Source organism: Erpetoichthys calabaricus, chromosome 11 (genome assembly GCF_900747795.2).
Source record: "Erpetoichthys calabaricus chromosome 11, fErpCal1.3, whole genome shotgun sequence".
In the NCBI taxonomy this organism is placed as follows: domain Eukaryota; kingdom Metazoa; phylum Chordata; class Cladistia; order Polypteriformes; family Polypteridae; genus Erpetoichthys; species Erpetoichthys calabaricus.
The window spans coordinates 50,467,915-50,484,686 of NC_041404.2; positions in this window are offsets into that span (position 1 = coordinate 50,467,915).

A 16,772-nucleotide genomic window follows, 5' to 3' on the forward strand; every position below is an offset into this window, starting at 1 on the left:
GAGAACAGAAAGATATGGAGAAAGATGATCTGCTGTGGCGACCCTTAACGGGAGCAACCGATAGAAGAAGAGTAATTGTGAAGACCTGAACAATATGCCATAAATTGTATTTGTTGCCCTTGTAAGTTTATTCTTACCAGCTTGGTCACACTGTCGGGATTAACTGCTACTGTAGTTCAATACGTCTCCCTTTCATTTACATAGTCAAGGGGACAAATGTGTCAGTTGGTAAAATTAGGGGACCAAATGGACTACTCCGTGTAATACTAAAGTCCAAAAAAAAAAAAAAAAAAGAACAAAAATAGGAGTTTGTTGTCACAAGAGCAGAAAACCAGTGCACAAATGCCTGTTGTTAGCCTATTTGGCTTCTTCTCAGCCCTCCTTGAGTTAATCAGCCTCAGGGACGTCTGCCTCTCAGCTGTTCTATCCGGGGATGAATTTATAAGGCTTGATCAAAGGGGGCGTGGTTTACGGGAGTGTTGTGGGCAGGGCTCAGATGTCCTCCTGGTACTGTGGAGGGAAAAAGAGATGATAAAGTTAGCAACAGTGCCCCCTCTCATTCTGGGATGGTACTGCAAGCATCAGCAGACTCCAATGGTCCATTTTCTGGAGGGTGGGACTGGACCGTGCGTCTGCCTGGGGGGTTGCCAACCGGGATCCCAAGTTGTTTTGTTGTGTAGTGGGTGCGGCAACGCATTGTACCAGTGCATGCTCCCCAACTTGACTAGACTTGTGTATTTGGAATTGCATTGTTTTGTTTTGACGGCATTCATGTTTTAATTCAATAGTGTGAGATACATTAGAAAATGCATACAGACATACAAAATGGACTTGCAGGTGAACTAATTATTTTTTGTGCTGTTTTAATGCAAAATATGAGTTATGGACATCAACATTTTGTAACCTTTCAGACAAAACAAGCTTATTCAGTTAGTTTGGGTTGAAATAATTTATGAGAATAAACATTAGAAAATAGGAGTAGCTCTTGGCCATTTTCATTTTGTAAAAGTAGCTCTCAGGGGGAAAAAAGGTTGGAGACCCCTGCTCTAGAGTTTACTCAGCATGGTCAGAAAAACAAGAAGGCATCCAGTGAGCGACAGATCTGTGGATGGAAACACCTTGTAGATAAAAAAAGGTCAGAGGACAATGGTCAGACTGTTTTCGAGCTGATCGAAAGGCCAGGAGAGCTCACATAAGCACTCATTAAAACCCAGGTATGCAGAAGAGCTTTGTAGATAGATAGATAGATAGATAGATACTTAGCAGATGGGCTACAGCAGCAGGAGACCACACCAAGTGCCACTCCTGTTAGCTAAGAACAGGCAACAGGCAACTGAGGCTACAATTCACACGGGCTCACCAAAACTGGACTGCTTAGTTGTGGTCAGGAATTATCTGTCAGCCAAGAACAGAAAGCTCTGGCTGCAGTGGGCACAGGATCACCAGAACAGGACCATTGAAAACTGGAAAAAAACCTAGCCTGGTCTGATGAATCTCGATTTCTACTGAGGTACACAGAGAATGACCAACAGCATGAATTCATGCACCCAACCTGCCTTGTGTCAACAGTCCACGCTGGTTGTGGTCTTATATTGATGTGCGAAATGTTTTCTTGGCACACTTTGGGCTCAGGAATACCAATCAATCATTACTTGAATGCCATAGCTAATCTAAGTTGTGTTGCTGACCATGTGCATTTCTTCATGGCCACAGATGGCCCATCTTCTGATGCCTAATTCTATCATGATAATGCATCATGTCAGAAAGGAACTGCCATCACAAACTGATGTCATGAACATAACAATGAGTCCAGAGTTCTTCAGTGGCCTTCCCAGTCAGTGGATCTGAATCTCACAGGAAACCTTAGGGATGTGGCAGAACTTGAGATCTGCAGGATGAATGTGCAAATCTGCAGAAACTGGGAGATGCAGTCATGTCAACGTGTATATGTCTGGTATTGGACTGGTTTCTTGCGCCACTGTCCAGGTTTTGATCTCTTCCTTGGACTGGAAATTTTTTTCCGGCTACCCTTGGCTGAACCCAAAATCTGCACTCATGACACTTCCTCTGAAGTAGTGCAATCACCAGGATTCAAAGCACTAAAGACATAGAAAAAATAATGTGAAGACACCACAATCACCTGACAACCCACAAAATGGCAAAAGGAAATGGCGTCAGACATATTTTTACCGCAAAACACTTGGTTGGAAATACTTGAATTAGCTGGAAAACGCTTACAAAAAAGTTTGAAAAATGCTTGCAAAACACCATTGAAAAAACCTCAAGCTAAGGTGTGCTAAGGTGTGTGTGGACAAGTCAAGTCAAGTTGGGGAGCATGCACTGGGACAGTGCTTTGCCGCACCCACTGCACAACAAAACAACTCGGGATCCCGGTTGGCAACCCCCAAGGCAGACACGCGGTCCACTCCCACCCTCCGGAAATGACCTTCTATCTGCTGCAGTCAGGTGTTACGTGGGTGACCCCTTGGCCTGGTCCAGCAACTCGGGTCCCCTACAATGAGGATCCTACGAGCTGGATCACCTTCGGGGAGATGCGCCACATGGCCGTAGTGCCGTAACTGACGCTCCCTCACAATGCGGGTAATGTGCCTCATTCGGGACTCCATGAGCAACACAAAGTCATATCAACGGTACTCAAGGATTCTCCAGAGAAACACAGTACCAAAGGAGTCCAGTCTTCATCTCAGGTCACTGGATAGCGTCCATGTCTCTCAACCATATTTCAAGACAGCAAGCAACAGGACTCTAAAGACTTGGACCGTCGTCCTTTTGCAGAGATATCGGGAGCGCCACACACACCTTTCCAGTGACCTCATGACCACCCCATGCTCTCCAAATCCATCTACTGACTTCATGGGAAGAGTCACCAGAGACGTGAGTGTCACTGCCGACGAGGTCGACACTCTCTCCGCAGATAGACACACTGCTGATGGCCGTGCCCAAGAGGTCATTAAAGGCCAGGATGTTGGTCTTTATCAGGACACTCACAAGTGAGGTTTTGAAGGCTATATCTGATGACAGCAATAAAGATCTGTCTGAATGGCACTGCCAAGATTAGCAAACCTCTCGATGAGGTCGACACTCTCTCCGCAGATAGACACACTGCTGATAGCCGTGCCCAAGAGGTCATTAAAGGCCTGGATGTTGGTTTTTATCCAGGACATTCACAAGCCCAGACACTCAGACTCCTCACTCAGTCTTCTCGAGCGCCCCAATCAGAGCCCCCATTGACTCAGTGAAGATCACAGCATCGTCAGCAAAGTCAAGATCCATGAATCTTTCTTCACCAACAGATGCCCCACAGCCACTGGACCCCCACAACTCTGCCCAACACCCAGTCCATGCAAGTATTGAACAGAGTAGGAGCAAAAACACACCTCTGATGAACCGCAGAATCAACTGGGAAAAACGCAGAGGTCCTGCCTCCACTCTACACAGCACTCACAGTACCAGAGTAAAGGCCGGCCATGACGTCCAGCAACCTCGAGCGGATCCCGCCAGGTGTGGACGCTCAGGTGTAACTTCAAGTTTCTACACTTGGATGAACATTTGAAATGTTTCCTCAGATAAAGATGAGTACAACTCAAATGCAAAGTCGATTTTTCAAGAATTACATGACAGAGCCACAAAATTCAAGATCTCTTTTCGTATAAGACAGCAAAAAAATTATAACAAAAACCATGACCATTTACATATGAATACCATTAGCAACTGGAATCCTGTAAGTCAGTGTGAGCAGACAGCGAAGACCAACATCAGGGCCTATTGTGATGCAACAGCCAGAGCCTCATCTCTACCCTGACTGTGTCTGTTTAACCTTTGTGTTGTCTTTTAAATATTATTTCATAAATATTGCTGTGGATTTTCTTTGTCCTCATGGTTACATATTTCTTTCTGAATACATTATTTAAGGTATTGCTTCATGTTAACATTTGTTCCTTTTGTTTTGTGCCTCAAGATAACGTCACAGCAGCCAGGGTCACCCCTGATGTTGCAGCTGAAGGATGGCCCTCTGGCCCTTACGTCAAGTTCTATGGGGTCAGTTCTTCACAGAGATGTTCACCCCGGTTTGTGGTTCTTCGGCTCTCTTCTGATTGTGGATTGTTAACAGATAAGAGTGCATTCAGAAAATATGTCTGACACCTTCACTTTCTGCACACTTTATTGCTTTGTAGATTTAATTTTAAAATGAATAAATTTGCCATGTTGTCCCTGTCAAGCTACACTCAAGAACCCTTAATGACAAAGTGAAAATGTGTTTTCCAAAATGTATGCAAATGTATGCAAACTTTTGGACCGATGTTATAGTTCGACGGCACTAAGATATCTTTTAAAAAAGGTTTTATTGGTGGATAGATTCATATAAATGATGCCTGGTTGGTTGGCATTGACTGTGATATCTGTTTGAGCAGGGAGGTTCCACAGAATCATAGATGTAGTATTTCATGCTCCTGCAAACTTCATCTCCACCATTGCCTTGTCATTTGGAAATTGTAATCCTTACCCAGAGTCCACTGAATCCAACCATCCATCCATTATCCAATCCGCTATGTCCTAACTACAGGGTCACGGGTGTCCGATGGAGCCAATCCCAGCCAACAGAGGGTGCAAGGCAGGAAACAAACCCCAGGCAGGGCGCCAGCCCAGTGCAGGGCACACACACACACCAAGCACACACTAGAGACAATTTAGAATCGCCAATGCACCTAACCTGCATGTCTTTGGACTGTGGGAGTGTTTCCTTTTAGGGGGCGATACCTCTCTAGTTGGAATAAGTTCTTTTGTAATTGCAGCGTTTTAAGTAACCAAAAACTCTATAGATACGATATTAAAAGGCGATATCCCTCCCATAATGATACGGCGGTAAAAATCACATAAGAGAAAATAATTTAGCTTTCTTTACTGACGATTTACGCGCCGTTACAGACGGGAAGCCTATAGCAAAGACAATACCAAGGTGGGATCTTGATCTATACAGTCATCTTTCGTCGCTGCGCTGGAAGGCTTTTTAGGTTGGATGGCGATATCACCCATCTGTCTGTCGGCTTCAAAGTATTTGGCTGCTGTCCAAGACTTTTACACTGTCTTCTCCACGTGCTGGCCCTTACTTAGGTTCCAAACAAGGGCAGGAGAGGATTCATTTTCATCTCTAGCATACAGAAATAGTACAATCCCCATTTTCATAGTTGTACCTTTCTCTCTTCAAATGCCTGCGTAACAGTTCTAAATGCTGAGAGCCCCTGTGTGCTAACTTTGGCCTGGCTTGTACATGTGAGTGGATTTTTGCATGGAGCACAGTGACATTAAACTTACAGTTAGGTCCATAGATATTTGGACAGAGACAACTTTTTTCTAATTTTGGTCCTGTACATTACCACAATGAATTTTAAATAAAACAACTCCGATGCAGTTGAAGTGCAGACTTTCAGCTTTAATTCAGTGGGGTGAACAAAACAATTACATAAAAATGTGAGGCAACTAAAGCATTTTTTGAACACAATCCCTTCCTTTCAGGGGCTCAAAAGTAATTGGACAAATTAAATAACTGGAAATCAAATGTTCATTTCTAATACTTGGTTGAAAACCCTTTGCTGGCAATGACAGCCTGAAGTCTTGAACTCCTGGACATCACCAGATGTTGGGTTTCCTCCTTTTTAATGCTCTGCCAGGCCTTTACTGCAGCGGCTTTCAGTTGCTGTTTGTTTGTGGGCCTTTCTGTCTGAAGTTTAGTCTTCAACAAGTGAAATGCCTGCTCAGTTGGGTTAAGATCAGGAGACTGACTTGGCCATTCAAGAATTTTCCACTTCTTTGCTTTAATAAACTCCTGGGTTGCTTTGGCCGTATGTTTTGGGTCATTGTCCATCTGTATCATGAATCAATTTGACTGCATTTAGCTGGATTTGAGCAGACAGTATGTCTGTGAACACCTCAGAATTCATTCGGCTGCTTCTGTCCTGTGTCACATCATCAATAAACACTAGTGACCCAGTGCCACTGGCAGCCATCACACTGCCTCCCTCCACCATGTTTTACAGATGATGTGGTATGCTTTGGATAATGAGCTGTTCCACGCCTTCTCCATACTTTTTTCTTGCCATCATTCTGGTAGAGGTTGATCTTGGTTTCATCTGTCCAAAGAATGTTTTTCCAGAACTGTGCTGGCTTTTTTAGATGTTCTTTAGCAAAGTCCAATCTAGCCTTTCTATTCTTGAGGCTTATGAGTGGCTTGCACCTTGCAGTGCACCCTCTGTATTTACTTTCATGCAGTCTTCTCTTTATGGTAGACTTGGATATCGATACGTCTACCCCCTGGAGAGTGTTGTTCACTTGCTTGGCTGTTGTGAAGGGGTTTCTCTTCACCATGGAAATGATTCTGCGATCATCCACCACTGTTGTCTTCTGTGGACGTCCAGGTCTTTTTGCGTTGCTGAGTTCACCAGTGCTTGCTTTCTTTCTCAGGATGGACCAAACTGTAGATTTTGCCACTCGTAATATTGGAGCAATTTCTCGGATGGGTTTTTTCTGTTTTCGCAGCTTAAGGATGGCTTCTTTCACCGGCATGGAGAGCTCCTTTGACCACATGTTGTCTGTTCAAAGCAAAATCTTCCACATGCAAGCACCACACCTCAAATCAACTCCAGGCCTTTTATCTGCTTAATTGATAATGACGTAACAACGGACTTGCCCACACCTGCCCATGAAACAGCCTTTGAGTCAATTGTCCAATTACTTTTGAGCCCCTGAAATGAAGGGATTGTGTTCAAAAAATGATTTAGTTGCCTCACATTTTTATGCAGTCATTTTGTTCACCCCACTGAATTAAAGTCTGCACTTCAACTGCATCAGAGTTGTTTCATTTAAAATTCATTGTGGTGATGTACAGAACCAAAATTAGAAAAAAGTTGTCTCTGTCCAAATATTTATGGACCTAACTGTATATTCTGATTACAGGGAGGAAACCCACGCAGACACGGGGAGAACATGCAAACTCCATGCAGGGAGGACCCAGAAAGCGAACCCGGGTCTCCTAACTGCGAGACAGCAGCGCTGCCCACTGCACCACAGTGCCACCCTATGCAAATTTATTAAAAATCAAAAAGTGACATTTCTCATTCTTATCTGTAATTCAGACCCTTAGTTGACTACTTTGTAAAAACACCTTTGGCAGCAATTCCAGTTCTGAGTCTTCTTAGGTAAGTTTTTACAAGCTTTGCACACCTGATTTTCCTGGCAGATCTTCTCAAGTTCCATTAGATTGGATGGGAATTGTCTGTAAACTGCCATCTTCAGGTGTCTACAGATGTTGTGTGGGGTTTAAGTCTGAGCTTTGGCCGGGCCAACTCAAAGACAGTCACAGTATCATCTCAAAGCCATTCTGATGCTTCGAGTCACTCTATCCTGCTGAAAGGTGAACCGTTGCCCCAGTCTGAGGTGGCCTGCACTCTGGGGCAGGTTTTCTTCAAGGACCTCTCTGTATTTGGCTGCACTCATCCTTTCCTGTCCCTGCACCCCCTTGCTGGATGCTGCCACCACCATGCTTCACCGTTGAGATGGTATTAGGCAGGTGATGACCATCGCCTTGTTTTCACCAGACATAGTGCTTGAAGTTCTACCCTAATAGTTTAATTTTTGTCTCATGAGATCACAGAACCCTTTTCCTTGCTCTCTCAAAGTCCTTTAGACTGGCATTTGCCTATTTACTCAACAGTGGCTTCCATCTGATTGATAGACTTCTGCTGAGACGGTCATCTTACTGACCAGTTCTCCCATCTCAGCAGGTGACTTCTAAAACTCTATTCAGGTGACAGTTGGGTTCATGGTTAGTCCCCTGACCGAGGTCCTTCTTGCACAGATAATGAATCTGACTGGACAAGACAACTTTAAGAAGAGTCCTGGTGGTTTCAAACTTCTTCCATTTCACAATAATTGAGGCCACTGTGCTCTTGGGACCACAGAAACCTTTAGAAATGGTTTTGTCCCATTTGCCCTGATCTATGTGTCAACACAATCTAATCACAGAGGTCTACATGGAGTTCCTTGGACTCCATGGCTTGGTTTTCATCCTGACATGACATGCAGTGTGAATTGTGGGACCTTCTATGCACAGGCACACGTCTGCCTTTCTAAACAATGTCCGTTTAATTCAATTCACCCCCGGTGGACTCCAATCAAGTTCTCAAAACATCTCAAACAGGAGGCACCTGAGCCAAATTTAGAGTGCTACAGCAAAGGGTCTGAAAACATTTAGGAATAAGAGATTTCAGTTTTGGATTTTTAACAGACTTTCTGAAAATGTTTTCATTTTGGGCTATTAATTGTGGATTGAATGGAAAAAAAACAAATCTACAACACAATAAAGAGGTCACAAAACCTTGACTATCATCCAGAATATATAGGGTGGGAGGCGGTCCTTCAGCAGTGACATCATGGGGAGGCCCCACCTCCTGAGGCTCCACCCATCAAGCACAATGCACATTACAAAAAGAGTTTACATAATACATTTATACTGAATAATTAATAAACAATATCATATTAACAAAAATAAAAAAAATCAACATTTTAAAAAGTTTAAACCAGTGTTTCCCAAACTCGGTCCTGGGGACCCCTTGTGGCTGCAGGTTTTTGTTCCAACCCAATTCCTAATCAGTGACAACACCTGATAGCACTGATCTCATTTAATTAGCTGGTATTTTGTTTTCTTTTATTCGACATTCAGAAAAGCACAGCATCATGATTTTTACGTTTATAAGACATTTAGAAATATTTCTGCTTTTGCTATAGATTTAAATGCTTAACTCTCTTATGTTGATTTCATTATATTATACCCTTTCTCTGTGCAGTTTTTTCCCCTTCGTTGAATCTTAATAATGACAATTAAAAATGAGCAGAGCAGACACCCAGGCAAACAACACGTAAGAATCAAAGGCTGCAACTACTTTAGCGTCAGACCCACTAATTAGAAAATGATGGATTAATTAAACAATTAGAAGAAACTTGAAAAATAGAATGAAAATCAAGATGAAAATAGTGTTAAAAAGAAAAAAACATACATTATTCCTATATAACTGCTTGGTACATTGTAATATTTTTTTTAGCAAACTTAGTTTTCTAATTTCTGTATTGTTCCCTAAACACAGAACTTGGGAAATATCAATTCACTTAATTAGCCCAGGAGTTCAATTAAAAACAGAAGCTGGCTGGAACAAAAACTTGCAGCCACAGGGGGTACCCAGGACCGAGTTTGAGAAACACTGGTTGAAATCAATCCCAAAACAGAACTACCAACCTGGAATGAAAAATAATAACTGAAAAATAACAAACCAAAAATAAACTTGAGCCAAGGCAACAAGCCATCGCAGTTTTTAACACCACAGGTTTACTTGTAATGCACATCCAGAATATTTAGGCTGGAAGGCGGTCCTTCAGCAGTGACATCATGAGGAGGCCCCACCTCCTGAGGCTCCACCCATCAAGCACAATGCACATTACAAAAAGAGTTTACATGATCCATTTATACTGAATAATTAATAAACAATATCATATTAACAAAAATAAAAAAAATCACCTACATTTTAAAAAGTTTAAACCAATCCAAAGACAGAACTACCAACTTGGAATGAAAAATAATAACTGAAAAATAACAAACCAAAAATAAACTTGAGCCAAGGCAACAAGCCCTCGCAGTTTTTAACACCACAGGTTAACTTGTAATGCACATCCAGAATATATAGGCTGGGAGGCGGTCCTTCAGCAGTGACATCATGGGGAGGCCCCACCTCCTGAGGCTCCACCCACACAGTACAATGCACATTACAAAAAGAGTTTGCATGATCCATTTATACTGAATAATTAATAATCAATATCATATTAACAAAAATAAAAAAATCACCTACATTTTAAAAAGTTTAAACCAATGTAAAAGCAGAACTACCAACTTGGAATGAAAAATAACAGCTGAAAAATAACAAACCAAAAATAAACTTGAGCCAAGGCAACAAGCCCTCACAGTTTTTAACACCACAGGTTAATTTGTAATGCACATCCAGAATATTTAGGCTGGGAGGCGGTCCTTCAGCAGTGACATCATGGAGAGGCCCCACCTCCTGAGGCTCTACCCATCAAGCACAATGCACATTACAAAAAGAGTTTACATGATCCATTTATACTGAATAATTAATAAACAATATCATATTAACAAAAATAAAAAAAATCACCTACATCTTAAAAAGTTTAAACCAATCCAAAAACAGAACTACCAACTTGGAATGAAAAATAATAGCTGAAAAATAACAAACCAAAAATAAACTTGAGCCAAGGCAACAAGCCATCACAGTTTTTAACACCACAGGTTTACTTGTAATGCACATCCAGAATATATAGGCTGGGAGGCGGTCCTTCAGCAGTGACATCATGGGGAGGCCCCACCTCCTGAGGCTCCACCCACACAGTACAATGCACATTACAAAAAGAGCTTACATAATCCATTTATACTGAATAATTAATAAGCAATATCATATTAACAAAAATAAAAAAAAAATCACCTACATTTTAAAAAAATTAAACCAATCAAAAAGCAGAACTACCAACTTGGAATGAAAAATAATAACTGAAAAATAACAAACCAAAAATAAACTTGAGCCAAGGCAACAAATCATCGCAGTTTTTAACACCACAGGTTTACTTGCAATGCACATTTTATATCAGCATTCAACTCTTAATCTTAATTCTGAGCAAAATTCATTCAATAATGAATTCCGAATTCTGAGTAACTGGCATCAACTTCAGATACCAAGAAAAAGAAAAAAGCCTCCCCAATGCGGTGGGATCCTCTCAGATTGATTACTGCAATCGCGTACTCACTGGAGCATTTGAAAAGGTTATGATTAGACTGCAGCTTATTCAGAATGCTGCTTCAGGACTACTGCATGAGCACATTACAGATAACACATTTACTGTACTTCGCTTCCCTTCGCTGCTTCCCCGTGTTATACTTTCTCATTTCTACAAGTCCCAGTTGTTTAGATTTCTGGTGCTCAGCCTCATATTTCAGATTTCTCTCTTAAAAGATGAAGTGTACATATAGTGAAGGGTGTCTGGCTGCCAAGAGGTTGCAACTTGCAAGGGTGCTAACAAAGCAGCACGGAGTTACGGGAAAGTAATGAGTGAGACCCCCTTCCCAGAAATGAAAAATGATGAGAATCACAATGCATGAGAAAGACAGCAACTCAGCATTTCAGTGTGAGAAGAATAGGACCAACAAGGAGGCAATGAGAGCCATACCACCACACCATCTTGCTCTTCAGAACTGGTCCCCCACCTGAAGATAAGCATTTTTGGGCACGGTCACTACTTACCATCTTGGAAAAGCTAGTGGTTGCATATCAGAGTGAGAAGAATAGGACCACAAGGAGGCAGTGCACACCATATCAGCACACCATCTTGCTCTTCAGAACTGGTCCCCCACCTGAAGGTAAGCATGTTTGGAAATGGTCAGTACTTGGATGGGAGACCATCTAAGAAAAGCTAGTGGTTGCATTTCAGAGTGAGAAGAATAGGAACACAAGGATGCAATGCACACCATACCACCTTGCATTTCACAACAGGTTATCCACCTGAAGCTAAGCATGTTTAGGCCCAGCCAGTACTTGGATAGGAGACCATCTAGGAAAAGCTTGGATTACTTTGCTGGAGAAGGTGTTGGTGAGGTCAGTAGGAGGACGCTTACCCTGTGGTCTGTGTCTGGATCCCAATGCCCCAGTGCAGTGATGGGGTCATTCTAATGTAAAATTGGTGCCGTCCTTTGGATGGGCTTGGGAGCCCAATGTCATTTTCAGGTCTAGTAATAAAACAGAATTGTCAATGGTGTCAAATGCCAGCAGCCATACCACCTGCGATTCAGAACAGGTCACCCACCTGAAGCTAACCATGCTTGTGCTTGGCAGGTACTTGGATGGGGAACCATCTAGGAAAAGCTGGGGTTTCTGCTAGAAGAGATGTTGGTGGGGTCAGCAGGGGGCGCTTACCCTGAGGACTGAATATGAATCCCAGTTCAGTGATGGGGACACTGTGCTGTAAAAATACCACCGTTCTTCGGATGAGATGTAAAACTGAGGGTCTGACTCACTGTGGTCATTAAAGATCTCTAGGGATCTTCTGAAAAGAATAGGGTGTATCCCGATGTCCAGGCCCATCACAGGCAGGTCATTCTGGACCCGATATCATCCCTTGTCTCTAATTGGCTAACTGTCTCTCACCCCTTTATCACCTAATAGATAATGAGTGCTGAGCGTACTGGTGCAGTCATCCAGTTGGATGTGACACAATGGTGGTGGTTGAAGTGGTTCTCCTCTCTCTATGTAAAGTACTTTGAGTAATGAGAAAAGCATGATAAATAGCAAATGTAATTATTATTATTATTATATTTCAGTTGGATCTCACAGTCTTTCAGCTGGAATGGAAACTATACCCGCTCAACAGACCACTTGAGAGAGGGCATGGCTGAAAGTCCTGGGTTGGGGTAAATTCTAGAATTTAGGTCTAGTCAGGGTTAGGGTGCCTAGTCAGGGTCATCTGAAAGGAAAACATCTGGTATTAATTACTGGTAACCGTGCCACGGACTCTGCTGATGATGGACGCCGTGCAATTGATACATTAAGCAATAACCCCAGTAGCACCTGTGATGATAAGGACTACTTCTGCTTCTGTTTTCCAAAGACTTCTAATATTGTTTCAAAGCTGATGGTAGTCCTCTCTCCCTTTTGGACCGATGTTATAGTTCGACGGTACTAAGATATCTTTTAAAAAAGGTTTTATTGGCGGATAGATTCATATAAATGATGCCTGGTTGGTTGGCATTGACTGTGATATCTGGTTGAGCAGGGATGTCCCACAGAATCATAGATGTAGTATTTCATGCTCCTGCAAACTTCATCTCCACCATTGCCTTGTCATTTGAAAATTGTTATCCTTACCCAGAGTCCAGTGAATCCAACCATCCATCCATTATCCAACCCGCTATATCATAACTACAGGATCACGGGGGTCAATCCCAGCCAACACAGGGCACAAGGCAGGAAACAAACACCAGGCAGGGCGCCAGCCCACCGCAGGGTGCACACACACACACACCAAGGACAATTTAGAATCGCCAATGCACCTAACCTGCATGTCTTTGGACTGTGGGAGGAAACCCACACAGACACGGGGAGAACATGCAAACTCCACGCAGGGAGGACCCAGGAAGTGAACCCGGGTCTCCTTACTGTGAGGCAGCAGTGCTACCACTGCACCACCGTGCCACCCTCTTCTGTTTCATTCCATATAATAAATATTTTCCCGCTATATGTCATGTAAAATAATTTAGTTAGGTTATTCCAATTTATATTAAAGCAAATTTATTTATTTTTTTGAGGATTTTGATTTTCATACTTTTTTTATTTTATTCATTTTCATACTTTGTTCACGAATTCTCCTATTAAGTTTATACCTCTTTAAATAAACCCGTAAAACTATGACTGAGGAAGAAAGGATTTATATTGATGAAGTAATGGTCCCTCATCACGGGGTGCAGATGAGCGGTGACGGCCTGTAGGCCTGTTCTCCTCGCTGGCCCATCTTGTGCACGGCACCGCTTCTCTGGACTCTCAGATGCGGGTTGACATTGTTAGATTGCTTAGGATTTCTAGTTTTTTTTATGATCTTAAAAACCCCTTGAAAATCCATCCATCCATCCATGAATCCGAACACAGGGTCACAGGGGCTGTGCTGGAGCCAATCCCAGCCAACACAAGGCAGGAACCAATCCTGGGCAGGGTGCCAACCCACCGCAGGACACACAAACACACCCACACACCAAGCACACACTAGGAACAATTTAGAATCGCCAATCCACCTAACCTGCATGTCTTTGGACTGTGGGAGGAACCCCACACAGACACGGGGAGAACATGCAAACTCCACGCAGGGAGGACCTGGGAAGTGAACCCAGGTCTCCTTACTGCAAGGCAGCTGCGCTACCACTGCACCACCGTGCTGCCCGCCCAGTGAATATCCATCCATTCATATTCCAACCCGCTGAATCCGAACACAGGGTCACGGGGGTCTGCTGGAGCCAATCCCAGCCAACACAGGGCACAAGGCAGGAACCAAGCCTGGGCAGGGTGCCAACCCACCACAGGGTACACACACACACCCACACACCAAGCACACACTAGGGACAATTTAGAATCGCCAATGCACCTAACCTGCATGTCTTTGGACTGTGGGAGGAAACCCACACAGACACGGGGAGAACATGCAAACTCCATGCAGGGAGTACCCAGGTAGTGAACCCGGGTCTCCTAACTGCGAGGCAGCTGCGCTACCACTGCACCACCGTGCTGCCCGTCCAGTGAATATATTTTACCAAATTGTTGTGACACCATATAAAACATTGTTGTTGTTATTATTATTATTATTATTATTATTATTATTATTATTATTATTATCATCATCATCTTCATCTTCAGTGCAGCAGGCAGATAATTGTGGTCTATTTTGAAAACATGCACTGCTGCTCCAGGACACTAGAGGGCAGGCAAAGCAGCAAGTGGTAGGTATGCCTTCATCAGGGACTCCTGTTTTGAATGTCATTTGCATCTGTTGGGTGACGTTATATCCTAAGGTAATGGTTCTTAGTTTTTTTTTTCTTGTGACACAATTTTGATTTATTTGTCTTCATGACTAACAATTGCCATCTTGCAGAATTGCTGCCAGTCATCATCATGATCTTGTTAATTACCGTTCCACTCCCAGAAATCTCCTACCCTTGCTTGTCACGTGTTCTCAAGCAAAGCAGGGATGGAGAGCTCTTTGTCAGTTTTAAAATCACAGCTGAGGGGAGAGGAAAGGGGTCCCCCTCTAGTATGAGCTCATATGCCTTATCTCACTTGAAGATGCATTTTATATTGGCATCACAAGAAGGTACAAGGTCAGCTTTTTAAGATTCCCAGATAAATAAGTTAAAGCAAAAAAAACAAAACAAAACTCTAATGTCTTGCTTAGTGTCCAACTTCCCCAGCAGACACTTCTCTTCATTGACAAGATCTCAAACTATGAAACCAAAAGTCCTTTTTCTTGACCAGTTTAAAATATCTCCTATACACTACCAGAGGGCTACACATGGTCTTTGGCCAGCTAAAGTGGCACCATTTTCCCCTTATAAAGATGTAATGTTATGCCTAATATGAAGAAATATGAGAGAGGACCACAAAATAACGAGAATTTTTTTGTAAAAAACTATATACAGTGATCCCTCGCTATATCGCGCTTCGTCTTTCGCGGCTTCACTCCATCGCGGATTTTAAATGTAAGCATATGTGAATATATATCGCGGATTTTTCACTGCTTCACGGATGTCTGCGGTCTACAGTACGTGTGCTTCCTCAGTTGATTTGCCCATTTGAATTCAAACAAGGGATGCTATTGGCGGATGGCTGAGAAGCTACCCAATCAGAGCACGCGGTTAAGCTCCTGGGTGCTGTGCTAACTCTCAAGCGTTTCGCGACCATTCTACGAATGGCAAAAGATCTCCAAACATCAGTTAAAGAATGGGACCCGCAAATGATTCGTTCTTTGCAATTTAAAAATGCTCTTGACGGCGCCACGGAAGTGTATAGGAACCTCTTTACACAAATGAAAAAGCAGCGTCAGCAACTGCCCATCACGATGTTCCTTACACGCAAAACACTGCCTAGTACACCTTCAGTGGAAGAAGACGACGGCGGTGCTACACAGTCGCCTGAAGAGGCTCCTTTAGAACAGCTGTGACAGTGCAGTAAATGTCATCGTTATCTGACAAGTTGGTGAGTACCCAAAACTATTTTTCTACGTACTTAGTACATGTATGTACGTTTATTGTAACTGTGCACACATTTTATACAATTTTTTCCTTGCATTGTAGGTATTTATTGCCGGTGGAATGTCTATCGTAATGGCTGTAACAAATGTGATATCGGAGACGCTCTACAGTATCTTTAAAATAACATTTTGGTTTTATGTACAACATTTACATGTTATAGATTTTTCACGTATTTTTATATTACCTACTCAATTACAATATGTTTAAAGCTGTATTACGTATTAAATAAAACTCCTCAATGATATACGATACGTATGTTTGTGAGTAGTATATAAACTGTGTTTACATACATAATTTCAACGAATCTTACCTAATAACTAAGAGAATTTAAAGGGTTTATGCTGTATAACTGTACGGGGAATATTTATAAACCATGTGGGAGAGTTTATTAGGACGTAAAATATATAAAAATAACCATATAAACATATGGTTTCTACTTCGCGGATTTTCTTATTTCGCGGGTGGCTCTGGAACGCAACCCCCGCGATGGAGGAGGGATTACTGTATTTCTCTGAATGTTTCCAAAATGTAATCACCCTCAAAAGACTCTCCCTGAGACGCAATACACTTGTGCCACCACTTTATCCAATGTTCAAAACTGTTCCGAAACTCTTGCACAGTGATAGCCTTCAGTGCATCCGTCAACTGCTTCTTGACCTCCTCAACATCCTAAAAACGCTTTCCTGCAAGATCCCTCTTCATTCTTGTAAATAAGAAAAAATCGCAGGGTGCAAGGTCCGGGGAGTGGGGGGGACCATTGTCATCCCATTTTTCGTAAGAAACTGCTACATACTCAATGCTGTCATGATGCAGAAGCCACTCACCTGATCAGGTTGTTTTCTCCACACTGCAT